Below are 14266 nucleotides of genomic sequence, written 5' to 3' on the forward strand. Positions count from 1 at the left end.
GGCTGAGTAATATTCCATTGTGTGGGAGGGTCGTGTGTGTGTGTGTGTGTGTGTGTGTGTGTGTGTGTGTGTAATCACATATTCTTTATACATTCATCAATCAGTGGATACTTGGGCTGCTTCCATATTTGACTATTGTTAAGCAATGTTGCAATAAACATAAGGGTGCAGATATCCTTTTGAATTAGTGTTTTCGTATTATTTGGGTAAATACCCAGTAGTGAAATTACAGGACCATATAGTAATTCTATCTTTAATTTTTTGAGAAACCTCCAGAGTGTTTTCCACAGTGGCTACACCAGTTTGCATTCCCACCAACAGTATACAAGCGTTCCTTTTCTCTACATCCTCACCAAAACTTGTTATTTCTTGTGGTTTTTATTTCAGCCCCTCTGACAGGTGTGAGATGATATCTCATTGTGCTTTTCATTTGCATTTCCCTGATGATGAGTGATGTTGAGCATCTTTCCATGTGTCTGTTGACCATCTGTGGGTCTTCTGTGGAAAAATGTCTATTCGTGTCTTCTGCCCATTTTTAATTGGATTATTTGTTTTTCAGTGTTGAGTTAATAATAAGCATTATTATTGAAAGGATATTGTCAAAGCAAACTGCCATGTTTATTATTGGGTAATAATAAATATTATTACCTCAACACCAAAAGTACACTTTCCTCTAGTACATGTTGGGGAAAAGGAATGTCATAGATGCCTCCAGAGTTTTCCATCACTCTCCCTTTCTTCTCTACACCCCCTGCTCCTCCCGCAGTTCCCCGCTCCACCGTGGGTAGGTAATTGCTCTGTGCGTAGTGGTTCCAGTGTGGAAGCTATAGGCTCAGGTACCTTGAAGCGATGTTACCACATCTGCACAAATGCAAGCAGAAGGGTGAATGGGGAGCAGGCCCACTTCCCCTTCGCCTTATTCCTTTCTTCTCTACACAACACAAGCACAACCATGCAAGAATGAAAAAGTAGTTCAGACTTCTCTCTGACTTAGCAACAACTAAAGAGAATTATAAAAGAGGCAGAGATTTTTTTTTAACTACCCTCTATTACAATAAAAGCTCCAGAAGAAATCAGTCCTTTCACTGTTGTCCGCCTGAAGACACACTCAAGTTCCCAGTCTTGCTCTGCAGAACTCAGGTTTGCCCACCACTATTTTGCACATCTGCTAAGAACATTTCAACCACCTTTTGGGAAATCTAATTCTACCAACTTGAGGTTTTAGTGACTTTTTCTGAATGAATATTTCCCCAAGGCTGCGTTGTTCAGTCTAGACTAACACTCCTCTGGGGCTCAAGGAGGACAGTTACAGTAGACTTGGGTATTCTATGTCCACTGGCCTACTAGGTCAGGATAAGTACAGTGAATCAAGCTCCTTTCGAGATCTCTCCACCGGGGTAAGCTGTGACCGTGCCTTTCTTCTGAGTCTTGAACAGAAAGCTGTGGGACACCCATCCACACCACTATCCCCAGCACAGCCCCTGTCCATACAACTGCACACTTCCCAAGCACAAACTCAGAGGCGGGGCTTTGAAACTGAGGAAGCAAAGCATTTCTCCGGCTGAAAGACTCCATCTCTTCCACCCCTGCCCAGAATGGGGTCCGTGTCCATGTTGTGCAAAGCCTGGTTAGCTCCTTCCATCAACCCCCTGTTCCTCCTTTTCCTGTCTAATCATGCCAATCCTTGTTCTATCAGGAATTATTTAAAATAGTGATTTTTTTTTTTTACCTTTTAATGGTTGTTCCCTTAACTACAAAAACACCCAGCCAAAGCTTTGAAATTACCATTCGTATTGACCTAATTAAGTTCTTAAACAAGGTGCCTCCCTTTTCTCCTGTTATATTATTACATTATTTTCTTCTACTTGCCCTTTTATGTAGACGTGGCATAAATGCAAAGATCTCCACTTTAGATTTTTATTTGCCGGAACTGTGTCAGGAGATGAATACAAATTACTGTTTATCTACCAAACACTTACTTAGCACTTCTTAGGTGCCAGGCAGTGTTCTAAGTGTTTTACAAACATTAGCACATTTAATCCTCATGACAACCCTATAGGTAAGCATTATTATCATCCCCACTTACACGTGGGAAAATGAAAGCACAGAGAGGGTAAGGAATTCAACAAAGGGCACACAGCTAGTGAGTGGTAGGATTCATATCCAGGCAGCCTTGCTCTGGGGACCACGCTTTAACCAATAGTTCATCCTCTCTGGTTGTGTCGTATAAGCCCTTTTCTCGTTTTTTATCTTAACCGAAAGAAATTCCTGATGTAGGTGATTTTTATCATCGTTTTTAGATATGGAAAGAAACAGGACTCTAAAAGCTGAGTGGCTTTTCCAAGTCACAATTAGGCAGACCTCAAATTCAGAGTGGTCTTGTAAATCCAAAATCTGGCTTCAATATACTGCCTTCTGCTCGCCTGCATTTACTCAGTCTCTGAAACATGAACATGAAGGAATTTTGGCTATAGAATCCTATTTCCCCACTTGACTTTGCAGTCAATATAATCATTTGATCAGGCCTCTAATGCAAAGCACATGTGCCCAGAGGGTCCTATAAGGAATCCATTTTGTAAATTACAGAGAAAGCCATAAAATATCTCCACATAAAGTGAGCAGGGATCAAAGCTGCCATATTTTTATGAACATAATGATACACCCCTAACCAAGATCATGTTTTCTCCTTGTAAATGAGGATAAAAATTACATTTTTTGACCTTTGGATCGTTGGATCTTGTATTTATTTTATATATTTCTCAAAAGAATTCACGAAGATTGACAGTCATTTGAGCTGCTCCTAGAAAGAAAAATAAATTTATAAAAATTTAGCATGTAATGGACAGGCAGTAACTACTTCTTTATGGATTGAACTACTTATTGAACAATTCGTACTTTGATCATTATTTAGCAATTTATGACTTCTGAGAGGCCATTTATCACTACCTCCTGAATGATTTTCCAAAACAAATGCAAATCAAAAAAAAAAAGAAAGAAAGAAAGAAAAGAAAAACAACAAGAATAATTTACTCTAATCTTTTTGATGGGATCCTGGTTGTCGTATTGATCTTCCCCACATCATAACATAGTCATTATCAGCCCAAGGTAAAGACAGCAGAGATGCCATATACATTTCTTATATGGAAACTTGAGCTCTTCTGAGTTACAATTCCCCACCTTTGCACCACAGACCTCCTTCTAGAATCAATCACAATATATTTATTAAATACCTAATATGCACAAATCACTGTATTGAGCATTGGAGATTGAGAAAAATAAGACATGGCCCCTGGCTTCAAGGAATTTGTGGTTTATTGAAGAAGACAGACTTGCAAACAAATACAAAGAATACTGTGAGACAAGTATTGGTAAAATTACTTACAAGAGACTGAGGTGGCATAAAGGGGGAGTGATCAATAGACCAGAATGGTCAGCAATAGGTCAGAGGGGATTTCTTGCTTTTTAGCTAGGTCTTGAAGGATGAGTAGGAGCCAGTTGAACACTACCTAAAAACGAGTATTTCAGGGTAGAAAACTTGTCAAGGACCAGAATATAGAACACCTTGTAAATATGAAAATAGTTTGGACTCACAATCACTATTCCCAACAGTGGGACACTATTAAAGAATTTAAGTGGAAGAATAATGTGATTTCGTTTCCCTTCTAGAAAGAACAGGATAATTACAGTCTGCCGAATGTATCCAGAGACCAAGGCTGCAGACAGGGAGGTCGATTAGAGATTATTGTAAGAGCCCACAAGAAAGACATTCAGCAATAAAACCAAGACAGGAGGACAGAATTTAGATGATAGATAGATAGATAGATAGATAGATAGATAGATAGATAGATAGATAATAGATAGATAGAGTGACAGTGATAGAATTGGAAGATGAGGAAGAGAAGAAAATGACTACTCACTAGTGTAGCTGCTATAAATACATCAGTTAAGGTGCTTTCAGGGAATTTACTATCTTGAATGAGCACAAGTGTGTACATCAGGTGAGCCCAGGATTGGTCAAGTAACCAATTCCACCAGAATCCAGGTTCCTTTCCTTCCATCTTTGCACTGTCCCTACTGCTCACAGTCACAACAGAGTGCTAGATCACAGGGGCAGACATTGCACGTGGACACACCACCGTGTCACCGTGTGAAAAGGGAGCATGTACACTGAGTGCCTCTCTCTCACAATGAAGAAAGCCTTTCCCAGAAGCCCTCAGATCTCCTGGCAAGTCTCATGACCAGAACTGAGGCAAATGCCCCTGCCTAGCCCAATCACTGACAGAGGAAAGGAGGCCACCACGGAGCAGCTTAGGTCAGTATGACTCAGCTGGGGCCGGCATCTGCCCTTCCTGGAACGCTGGAAGCGTACAGACCAGAGAGAAATCCTGTTTCTCTAAGGAAGAGTCAGAAAAGCATGAGGACCAGGTAGGAACGAACCTTGTCTGCTACAGGGAAGATGATTAGTGTGGCTGCTTTTCTTCCGGTCTAGTTGTGGAGGCAAGGCATGTGTGGGAAAGACAAACTGTAAAAGTCAGGTGGTAAGTAGAATTTCCCCAATACAGATGACTCGAGTGATCCATGTTTTGCAGACTCAGAGGATAAAACAGACATAGTGGATCGTTTTTATTTTTAGAAATGAAAATTTCAGCCCCCAACCTGATGTCCGACCTGCATGGGACCCTAGCCCTAGATCCTTAGCAAACATCTGAATAGTGGGTAGTCACTCACCTTTTTTTTCAAATGTTAGGATTTCACAGGCTCTATAGACTGTTTCTTTATATAAATCCCCTGAACTCCTTTTCTTTTAAATACAGTCCCTTCGTTCCCTTCCTGACCTGAAACTGTACCTGGCAAGTGATTCAGTTTTTACTTCAAAACCAGCCCACTTTTCAAATGGGATTTCCAAAAAGAAGATATTTTGAAGGTTCTCCACCACCAGGTATTTTAGTAGGATGGAGACTCAGCAGGCATATTATGCACTTTTTGCGGCTTCAAGCCCCAGCCTTCTGAGTCCCTCTCACATCCTGGAGATCTGTCTCTAACTGCTTAGAAATATTGCTAATGTTGCTTGAAACAAAAATGTGTTCTCCTGTGATTAACACTAGTCCAACTCAATTCTTCTTCAGCTTTATTATCACTGAATAAACTAAAACCTTACGGTAAGCCTAATGAATATATGTCTTACTCAAATAAGTCTGGTTGAATTTGATGTTTTTAATAAAGAAACACACTCGCTGGAACACGAACTGGAACTAAGCATCATAATGTAAAAGAATAAAATTCTTTCTGTTGATTGGCCATTGTGTGAAAAAACCGTAGAGTGCCAGCTCCTTTGTTGTACTCTGTGTAACATTAACCAGAGCATTTAGTAAACAAACTCTATGGTGAAAATTCCCTCATTTAGCAGGCATCCAATTTAATTGATGGTTTAGGATTTTGACCCTTCTCTAGATGAGCCAACAGACTAAAAAAAAAGAAAAAAGAAAAGAAAAAACGAAAAAAAAAAAAAAAAAACAGAAAGCTTTGCTGTGTATTGGTTATTTTCCTCAACCTTGAAATTTATCCATGAAACAGTTAGTAAAGCCCCTTTGTTGTACCAGAAAGGTCAACTTCATTGTCACTGTTTTTCTAACATGCTATTTATTGAACAAATCCTTTTTATTTCCCCCTTTTAAAAAGCTTAAGTTGGAATGCACTAATGTGATAAACTGTTGACTTTCATCCTGGTCACCCAATTCCACAAAGTCAAATGATCAAAGACTAAGCTATTTCTCACCTCCCTTTAATCTCACTGCCTCCATGGAAGATGGAAGGTAAACAGTCATACAGATCTCCAATTACTAATATCAAGATAAAAAAGAAATGGCTCTCCTTTCCACCTTTGAAATTATATATGGATTGATGTAAAATAAATTTCAAAGCCTCAAGTACTCACTTGCTTTCTGATTGCACACAATGGGTTCTGAGCAAGAATAAGTGGGTTAAGGAGGGGAGGTAACCTGGTTACCAGGCAGCCTCAGTGACCACCAGGACAGCCTGGGCAGGTTTCTACTATTAAACTCAACTTTTGGCGCCTGGGTGGCTGAGTCAGTTAAGCGTCTGCCTTCGGCTCAGGTCATGATCTTGGCGTGGGATCGAGTCCCACATCAGGCTCCCTGCTCAGCACGGAGTCTGTTTCTCCCCTCTACCCTTCCCCCCTGCTCATGATCTCTCTCTCAAATAAATAAACAACATATTAAAAATAAATAAACTCAGCTTTCCTTTGGCTTTTTGATTATTTAGATTAAAATTCTATTGGCAAACTATGATTTGTATTTTCCCAAGAACCTACATAGCTGATATATAGTTAAGAGAATTAAAAAATTATTAGAACTTACAACTGCATGTAGTCTTTATCTCAAAAGAAAAAGTTTAATTTAAAAAATTATTAAAAGAAATCCAAAATTGTAAGGAAAGGTAGAAACAATTTGATATATTGCTCTAGAACAGAAACCTACAGGAAGAATATTTTACGACCATTATGACACCTAATGGCCCCCTTTGAAATTTTAATTAGGAAAAAAAGAAAAGCCTCTGAACAACTCTCTTCGCATGTGCGTTGCTTTCTCTTCGTCCTGGTTAGAGTCATCATTGCTTTTTGGGAAGAATTGCCCTTTTATTTGTCTGAATTAACAAAAATATTTGGTTATTTTATATTTTAGAAGTAACTCCTCCAGAAAACCCTTTCTTCTCTGTTCTGTGGTAATAGTTGGGATATTTATTGAAGACTTAGAATCAATCCAATGCTGTATCTAAGGAGAATCCTGATTCCTATCATTCGTTCCTGTGCTAGGATGCAGTGTTTCCCGCATTCTGAACAAGCAGAGATCCGTGCTGCTTTGTTTTCACATGTGTAACAGCAAACTGACAATCCTACTCCTGGTTGATTTAAATTCCAAAGGTTGGAGACCAACCATTCGCCATCAGTCAGTATGATAGAAAACCAGCTTTCTGGGGCACTGGGTGGCTCAGTTGGTTAAGTGTCTGACTTCTGCTTAGGTCATGATTTCAGGGTTCTGTAGTGAGCCCCTGTGGAGCCCCGACTTGAATTTGTTTCTCTCTTCCCCCACTCGTGCTCACTCTCTCTCTCAAATAAATAAAATCTTTAAGAAAGAAGAAAGAAAGAAAGAAAGAAAGAAAGAAAGAAAGAAAGAAAGAAAGAAAGAAAGAAAGAAAGAAAAAGAAAAAAAGGAGGGAGGGAGGGAGGGAGGGAGGGAGGAAGGAAGGAAGGAAGGAAGGAAGGAAGGAAGGAAGGAAGGAAAACTAGCTTTCCAAGGTTTTGTGGTGTGGGGGGTTTTTTATTTTTGTTTTGTTTGGTTTTGTTTTTAGAGAGTTACCCTTGAATTTTCAATTATGCAGATATTTCTCCTGCCAGGTGAAGGAGTGATTTGAGGGAAAATGTTGAGTAACTTATCTAACCATGAATTTATGTCCTGGGTCATGTGTTCATATCATAATGATCTACTTCCTTCTGGAGCTGCCTTCACTAAATTGTATTAATATTTGTCCTTTCCTTTTATTGGATTTGATTTTAACTGGTCCGTATGAAATAGGTTTTAACATTTGGATAGTGACTATGATTCATTTAATCTCCCCTCTCCATGTAAAAGAGTTTAATGTCAAAAATGCCTTTATCTCCCCTGATAAACTGGCACGTTTATTACTTTCATATTTTTTTTTAAAAAAGTACGTAAGCAACTCGACACGCTTCTCATTTTCGTGCTGGCTGCCAGGAAGCCAAATACAAATCCAAAAAAGACCTCCAGCTCTTAGTGACAATAACTCTTAACATTTACTTATCTGATTGTTATAACTTAGGTCTCTTTTTCCATTTCTTTTTTATTTGCCTTATGATTATATCTTCTGCTTTATGCCCCCAAAATCTTCGTTGGAAAGAGATAGTGTATAAGTAAATTCAACAATTAAAATATTCGGATTTTGGTATAATAATTTTTTTTAATTTTCAAACATATGAAAGGTTTCATTAAGGAAATACTAATTAGACGTCTAAAAACAGGGCAAAACAAATGAACAAGGTGGAGTGCACTAGACATTAAGCAATCTTTAGTAAAAATAAAGGTTTTTCTCTAGCAAGGTAGGTTGATGAGGAAGATTGCAGGAACATTTTTGAGAGGCCATGAAATGGAGAACAGTTTTGGCAACTTTTTCACATCACCTTAAATATGCCATCATTATAACACTAAGTTATACTTAGATTGTCTGTACTTCTGACTTTGCTGTTAGCCATTGGCTTCTTGAGAATATGACCCATGATTTAGTCCTTCTTATATATAGTACAATATCTGATACATAGTAGGGCTTCGATAAATATTTTTGAATGCCAAGTGAGTTTCCATCTTTTCAGTGGCATTCCTGTGTAAAGACACTTTTCAAGGTGCTTTCCAATCCTATGATTTCAGTGAATGCACTTTAACTTATGTTGCCATAGATACCATTTCCTAAATATGGTGCTTGAGACAGCATCTTGACTCCAGTCATTTCATCTGCGAATGGGTCATTATCAGATTAAAAGAAGCCTACATCCAAGCATTTGGCTCAGTGTTGATGAAATGTATCAAAATCAACTCTCAAACCACCATTTTCAGAAACCAAGAAAAATTAATGTAATGTATTGAGGGTTTTTTTTTTACTTCACCAGCTTTTGCTAAAAATGGTTGTCCATCAAGTATAAAGAGAGAATTTGAAAAATTGTTTCAAACCAAATCATTACACCTGATTTTAGTTTTGAGAAGTCACACTTTCTAGAACAGTCTAAATGCTTCTTTGTGGTTTTATATTCCTTGTGTCTGGTGCTTGCTCTTGTCAAGCTGTGAAGAGATTGTAATCTCATTAAGAAACGAGGGGGAAAGTTTAAAGCAAATGTTAAAGGGCAATCTAATTACATTATGAAATATGAGATGTGTACAAGACCCACAGACTAAGGTTCTTAGTTTTAATAAAATTTCTGTTTCATTTCAATAAATGAATTCTATTGATGAATTTTATATATATATAGTTTATATACATATAAATGTATATTTATATATGTTTATATACATATAGATTTTTTGTATATAAGTCTATATACATATAGATTCTCTCTCTAGAACATAAGTTTCCCCAGAGCAGGGATTCTTATGTGTTTTGTGCACTGAGGTATTTCCAGGCACCTGGAATAGTGCCTGACATTTATCTATTCTCATTAGACATTTTTTGAATGAATATAAAAATATCATGCTGAGGGAATGATAACATTTCATTGTTAGCTCCATCTCAGTCCGGCTAATTTTTCCCAGATAGATAGACAGATATAGATACAGATGCATACAATATAGCTTTCAATACTCTACTGCAAAGATCAGGGCCTGAGGCTCTGATTAGGTCCTAAGGGCAATAGTGAAAACAAAGCCAGTTGGTATATATCGGTCCTAAATCAAAAAGGCCATCAATTAGGAAAATCACCCCATCTTGTTTGTCCTCCCTTTGAATGAATAAGGAAAATCATTGTAGACGTGGGTGACAGAAGAGAAAATGTGAACCTTAGATTTAAATGATTCACTTCCCCCAGACTATACTTAAAATTTAAAGGTCTAACTTACGCATAAAAAAAAACCTGGAATCTTATATTTGTGATGTTTTATCCACTTCACATATGCATTACTAAAATTGGACTATAGTTCTTAGAAAAAATAACAGTGCATCTGCTTTCTATGAAATCTCCCTAAAGGATATAAATGTTTTCATTTGCTACAACGTGCTACCTGAATCTCATGCCATAATACAACATGACAACCCTTAACCAGGGGTAATTCAGCATGACAGCATTTTTTTGGGGGGGACAGAATTTAAAGTATTTTAGATTAATTTGCCATATTAGCAAGTGTTGCATGGAATTTGTTACAGCTTTTTGAGTCTACGTGCATTCAGTATCACATGATCCTTGTACGTCCCTAACACCAAATACCAGCTCTTATAGAGTTATCATGAGAAGACACCATGGAGCAGCCAGCTGCAGTCTCCTCCTGGGATAGGACAGAGTGGGATTTCATAAATGCTCCCAGGGATGTCCCAACACATTTGGTGGCAGGAATCAAGAATCATTTTTCTCTCTGCAGCCGTAGGCAGTTGTATCACAAGACACAGCTGGATGGGAATTGGCTGTGGTCCGATAGCTCCAAACACATGGACGTGTTGACATAGCAGTTTGCACGCTAGTCCTCCCCACGATCTCTGACTTCATGTCAAGTGTGCAGCCCAGTGCCCAGCATGGGGCTTTAATGTGCGATGAACATGACTGTCAAGTTGGGAGAAGCCTCCAAAGTTACAAAGAATGAAAAATAATTCTCAGCCTTCTAGTGCAAGCCTAATGGAAAAGAGTGGATGTGTGGGAGGCACCCAGGAGCCAGCACCTCCCTGGGCTTCAAAGAGACTGCTGATCTCATTATGCGTGGATGTTTTTGTTTTAATCATGTTTTAAAATATAAAGAAATAGTTGAATTCATATCCATCGTCCACCATGGAAGCAATTTAGAGGTGGAGAGAATAGAGTAAACATCTTTGCATGGGCTGCTCCCACCATTCCATTTCTGTCCCTAGAGGTAGTGGCTGTTCATTGTTTCTTGTTTTATTCTGGGGTTAGGCCTAAACATTTAAACTTAATATAACCAAATGGTTTAATGATTCTTCTAAGGAGACTCATTCATAGTTGAAAACTCAATTATATCTGTCATAGCCCCATTATATTATATATCTCTAGCAAGTCCCTATTATAACTATTTTTTAATATTTTTTTATTATATTATGTTAGTCACCATACAGTACATCCCTGGTTTTTGATGTAAAGTTCGATGATTCATTAGTTGCGTATAACACCCAGTGCACCATGCAATACATGCCCTCCTTACTACCCATCACCGGTCTATCCCATTCCCCCACCCCCTTCCCTCTGAAGCCCTCAGTTTGTTTCTCAGAGTCCATAGCCTATTATAACTATTTTATCAGCAACTCTTGAGATACATTACTGCAGTTCATCTACTCCAGGAAGAAGAACTCCTTCTTAATGTTTAAAAGCTTGTGATTGCCCGTAGGCAATTGCTCTGTCTTTATAATCCATGGATTGAAAGATAGGAATAACAAAAATCTGCAGTGAAGTCGACAACACTTTAAAATGCATTCACATTTTTCTCATCACCAGGGCATATGTACACATTTGAAAAAAATAATAGTATCTACATGTACCAGACATAATTTATTTAGGCTGCAAATAATGATTGGTGTGCAGGTGGATTTTTGGATCAGATCCCATGAGGAAATTAATTCATCATTGCTGACCACGTTCACCCACTCCCTCCACACACACGCAGACACACAGACACACACCCCTGGTTGGGAACGAACAACATCAGACTATAGAACTTTCCATCAAGCAGGGAAGTTCATTTAAAGCAAATCCTTAAAAGACTGCAGTGAAGCAACACGGTTCTAAATGGGTCATCATTTAATTTTTAGATATTTATGTGTTTTGAAAAGCAAATAGGCTTTCTATTCCAAAATAGCTCAATTATGTTTTGATTGCAACATCAGATTTTCCAAGGATCTTGGATCTCAAATACTGTAATCATGTATACATAAGTTGATAATTGCTTTACAAAAATAAAAACTGTTGCTGTGGTGGTATAGTGTGGGCATGTGTGGTGTTTTATCATCCTCGAGAGCTCACGATGTACTTAGCTCTGTTGATTTCGGAACGTGCATTGTTTGATTCTGCCTGATTTCAGGTACTGCATCTTCCAGGTGAGGAAGAGAAGAAAATGCGCTGGCGCCTGCTCCCCTGGGCTGGCCTGGGGCTGGGGGGGGGGTTGCTGCCGCTAGCCCATCTCTGAGCTTTAGCGGGTGGTTTTGCTCTGCGTAGTTGCTTCCTTCGCTTCCTGCACAAAGCCTTCAGAAATGAAAGAACGTGCAGTACGTCTATCCAAAACTCCCCAAGGAATACCTTTTTTTAAAAAAAAAAGTACACTCTGAGTGGCCTATTTACACCCTCATTCCATCACAAGTGTCACGATCCCGTGGAGCAGTGGGCAGTTCTAGGTATGTGTTTAGCCTGTGCAAGAGTTGTATTTTACTTTAATGGAGGCATATTTCACAGGTCCTTTTGTACTTATTACCATTCTTTTCCAGGGGAAATGTATTACAAGGAGTACACACACAGTTGCCCTGATTTGTGACTTTTCTCAAAATTTCTTTTTTATTTTTCATTGAAAGAGAAAAATGAGTGGATTGGTTTTTAGGAGCCGGACCAAGAAGGTTTTAATGGAAGGAACAGATGGATTGCTTAAGGTACCATATCTTTGGGGCTACTATTGCACTAAGTTTAATGAATATAGGCAGGACCAGGTAATTCTTAATGTAACCTTCAACTGTAAAATTGATCATTCCAGCTGTCTGTGCACTACAGAGCACATCTGTGTTTACTGCCTACAGTTTAAGTAACACCCAGCTAAACTTGCTAAGCTTAGTAGGTCCTACTTCTTGCCCCACACAAAGAAAGCAACACGTAGACCCAAAGGCAGTTTATCAGATAATTTTTAAATAGAAGTCTAGAAAGCTCTGCACGTATTGCCCAAGGTCATTGATTGTTATCTTTGGAGAAAAACAGTTTCTTTTCCTATATCTGTCCAGTGAAAATGTACAGCTTCTTCCTGAAAAGAAATCAGGCAAAAACAGTAACACAAGAAGAAAACAGGAGGGTGTAGCTCACCCACCCTGTTCTCAGTGACGGAGAGGGCTGCCTAAATATCAGAGAAGTTCAAGGCAAAAGAATGGTAAGCAGCCCAGGTGATATTGCTGTCAAGGGCATGAGGTATAGGTGGCTTCCAGGACCTTTAGTGAGCAGGGCATTCTGGAAATCAAAACTTGAAAAAAAAATAGCATTAATCAAAGTACTAGAATAACAGGTATAAAACTTCATTCATGTAGCAGAATTGTAGCGAAAAGGGTAAGCTTTCTCCTAGGAACCTATTTCTTAAGTGTCTGACATTCAAATTTAGTCCTTCTATGAGATCATTAGTCTACAGACTTCACCTAATTTTGTTTTCCAAATAAAAGGACTTGTGTTTTTTCACATGAGTTCTGTTTCCCTGACATCTCCAACCTGACTTCTTTTACAAGTTAGCGTGGAGAACACTTTCACAGAGGCAGGTTTAACTCCCCCTCCCTTTGGAACTTCTACTGAGGAACATGTGCCCAGTTTGGAAGTTAAAAGATGTGCATTTTCTTTGTACATCTAAGGACCCATCAAAGCTAGGGCAAGAGAAGAGCTTTATGTTTCAGAAGAAAAGATGCCCTGCTCCCACATGGACCTATTGCTAGCCATGCCCACAACTTTAGCAAGTCTCGCGGATCTAAGAATACAGACATCTCCATTCAGGATGATCCGTGAAGAACAAAGGTGACCTCTCTGTAAGTCCCCACCCTCCACCTCCCACCCTCTGCGGAAGCTGCTGCAGGTGTTCTGCATGAGTCTGTCTGGTCCGTATGGGTGCTGGCATCTGCACTAAATGTGCCTGCGTATGGCGGGGAACCTCTTAAATCAGGAGGGGGATCGCTTTCCACCTACATGTCAAGTCAAGATTCTACCCTTTGAATTAACAGGTGCTGTTGCTGCTTTGATTGGCTATAGGGCATGCACTTTAGACGGTTTTGTTTTGCTGTTTTGTTGTTGTTGTTTTTTTAATGGTGGTGATATATTTGTACAGACACTGGCCTATTCTCTCACACATTATCTCTAGTGGCAGATGCCATATCCATTCCTAAAAAGACTGATCTAGAATAAAATGCCAATAGAAAAAGAAAAAAAAAGAAAAAGAAAAAGAGCAAAGCAACTGCCCACAGATGGGTCATCCTCAATTCTCACTGGAACTAACTGGCTGCAGACAGTCATGTTCAAGTCAGTCATGTTCAAAATCAGCAGTCATGTTCAAATTCCATGAGCTTACATGGCGTGATTTACTAGAACAGTATTTGCAAGGTATGTGGTGCACGACCTGAAAAATCCAGCAAGGCAGTAGTTGACTCAGTCAGTATGCAAGCTTTGCAGAATTTCTTTGCACGTATACTTTGGAATGGTCTTAATTTTCAGAATCATTTTCTTTGGCATCTATAAAGGCAGAGATAAAACTGTAGATAAAAAGTTTGACAGCGAAACATAAACAAGGACCTATTCCATCGT

General features: G+C 38.9%; 1 protein-coding gene across 9 annotated transcripts in view; it reads left to right on the forward strand.

The window, feature by feature from the left end:
- The window catches only part of B3GALT1 (beta-1,3-galactosyltransferase 1), a 513181-nt gene that overhangs the window by 452985 nt on the left and 45930 nt on the right, over positions 1 to 14266 (forward strand). Inside the window, exon 1 of one of the 9 annotated variants that reach the window (XM_044381517.3) lies at positions 4104 to 4425. The exons of the other annotated variants lie outside the window; for them this stretch is intronic. The gene's annotated coding sequence lies outside the window, so the exon portion shown is untranslated. Of the gene's footprint in view, positions 1 to 4103; positions 4426 to 14266 lie in introns of those variants that run through there. 9 annotated transcript variants of the gene reach the window in all.

This window comes from Ursus arctos, unplaced genomic scaffold (genome assembly GCF_023065955.2).
Source record: "Ursus arctos isolate Adak ecotype North America unplaced genomic scaffold, UrsArc2.0 scaffold_1, whole genome shotgun sequence".
NCBI lineage: Eukaryota > Metazoa > Chordata > Mammalia > Carnivora > Ursidae > Ursus > Ursus arctos.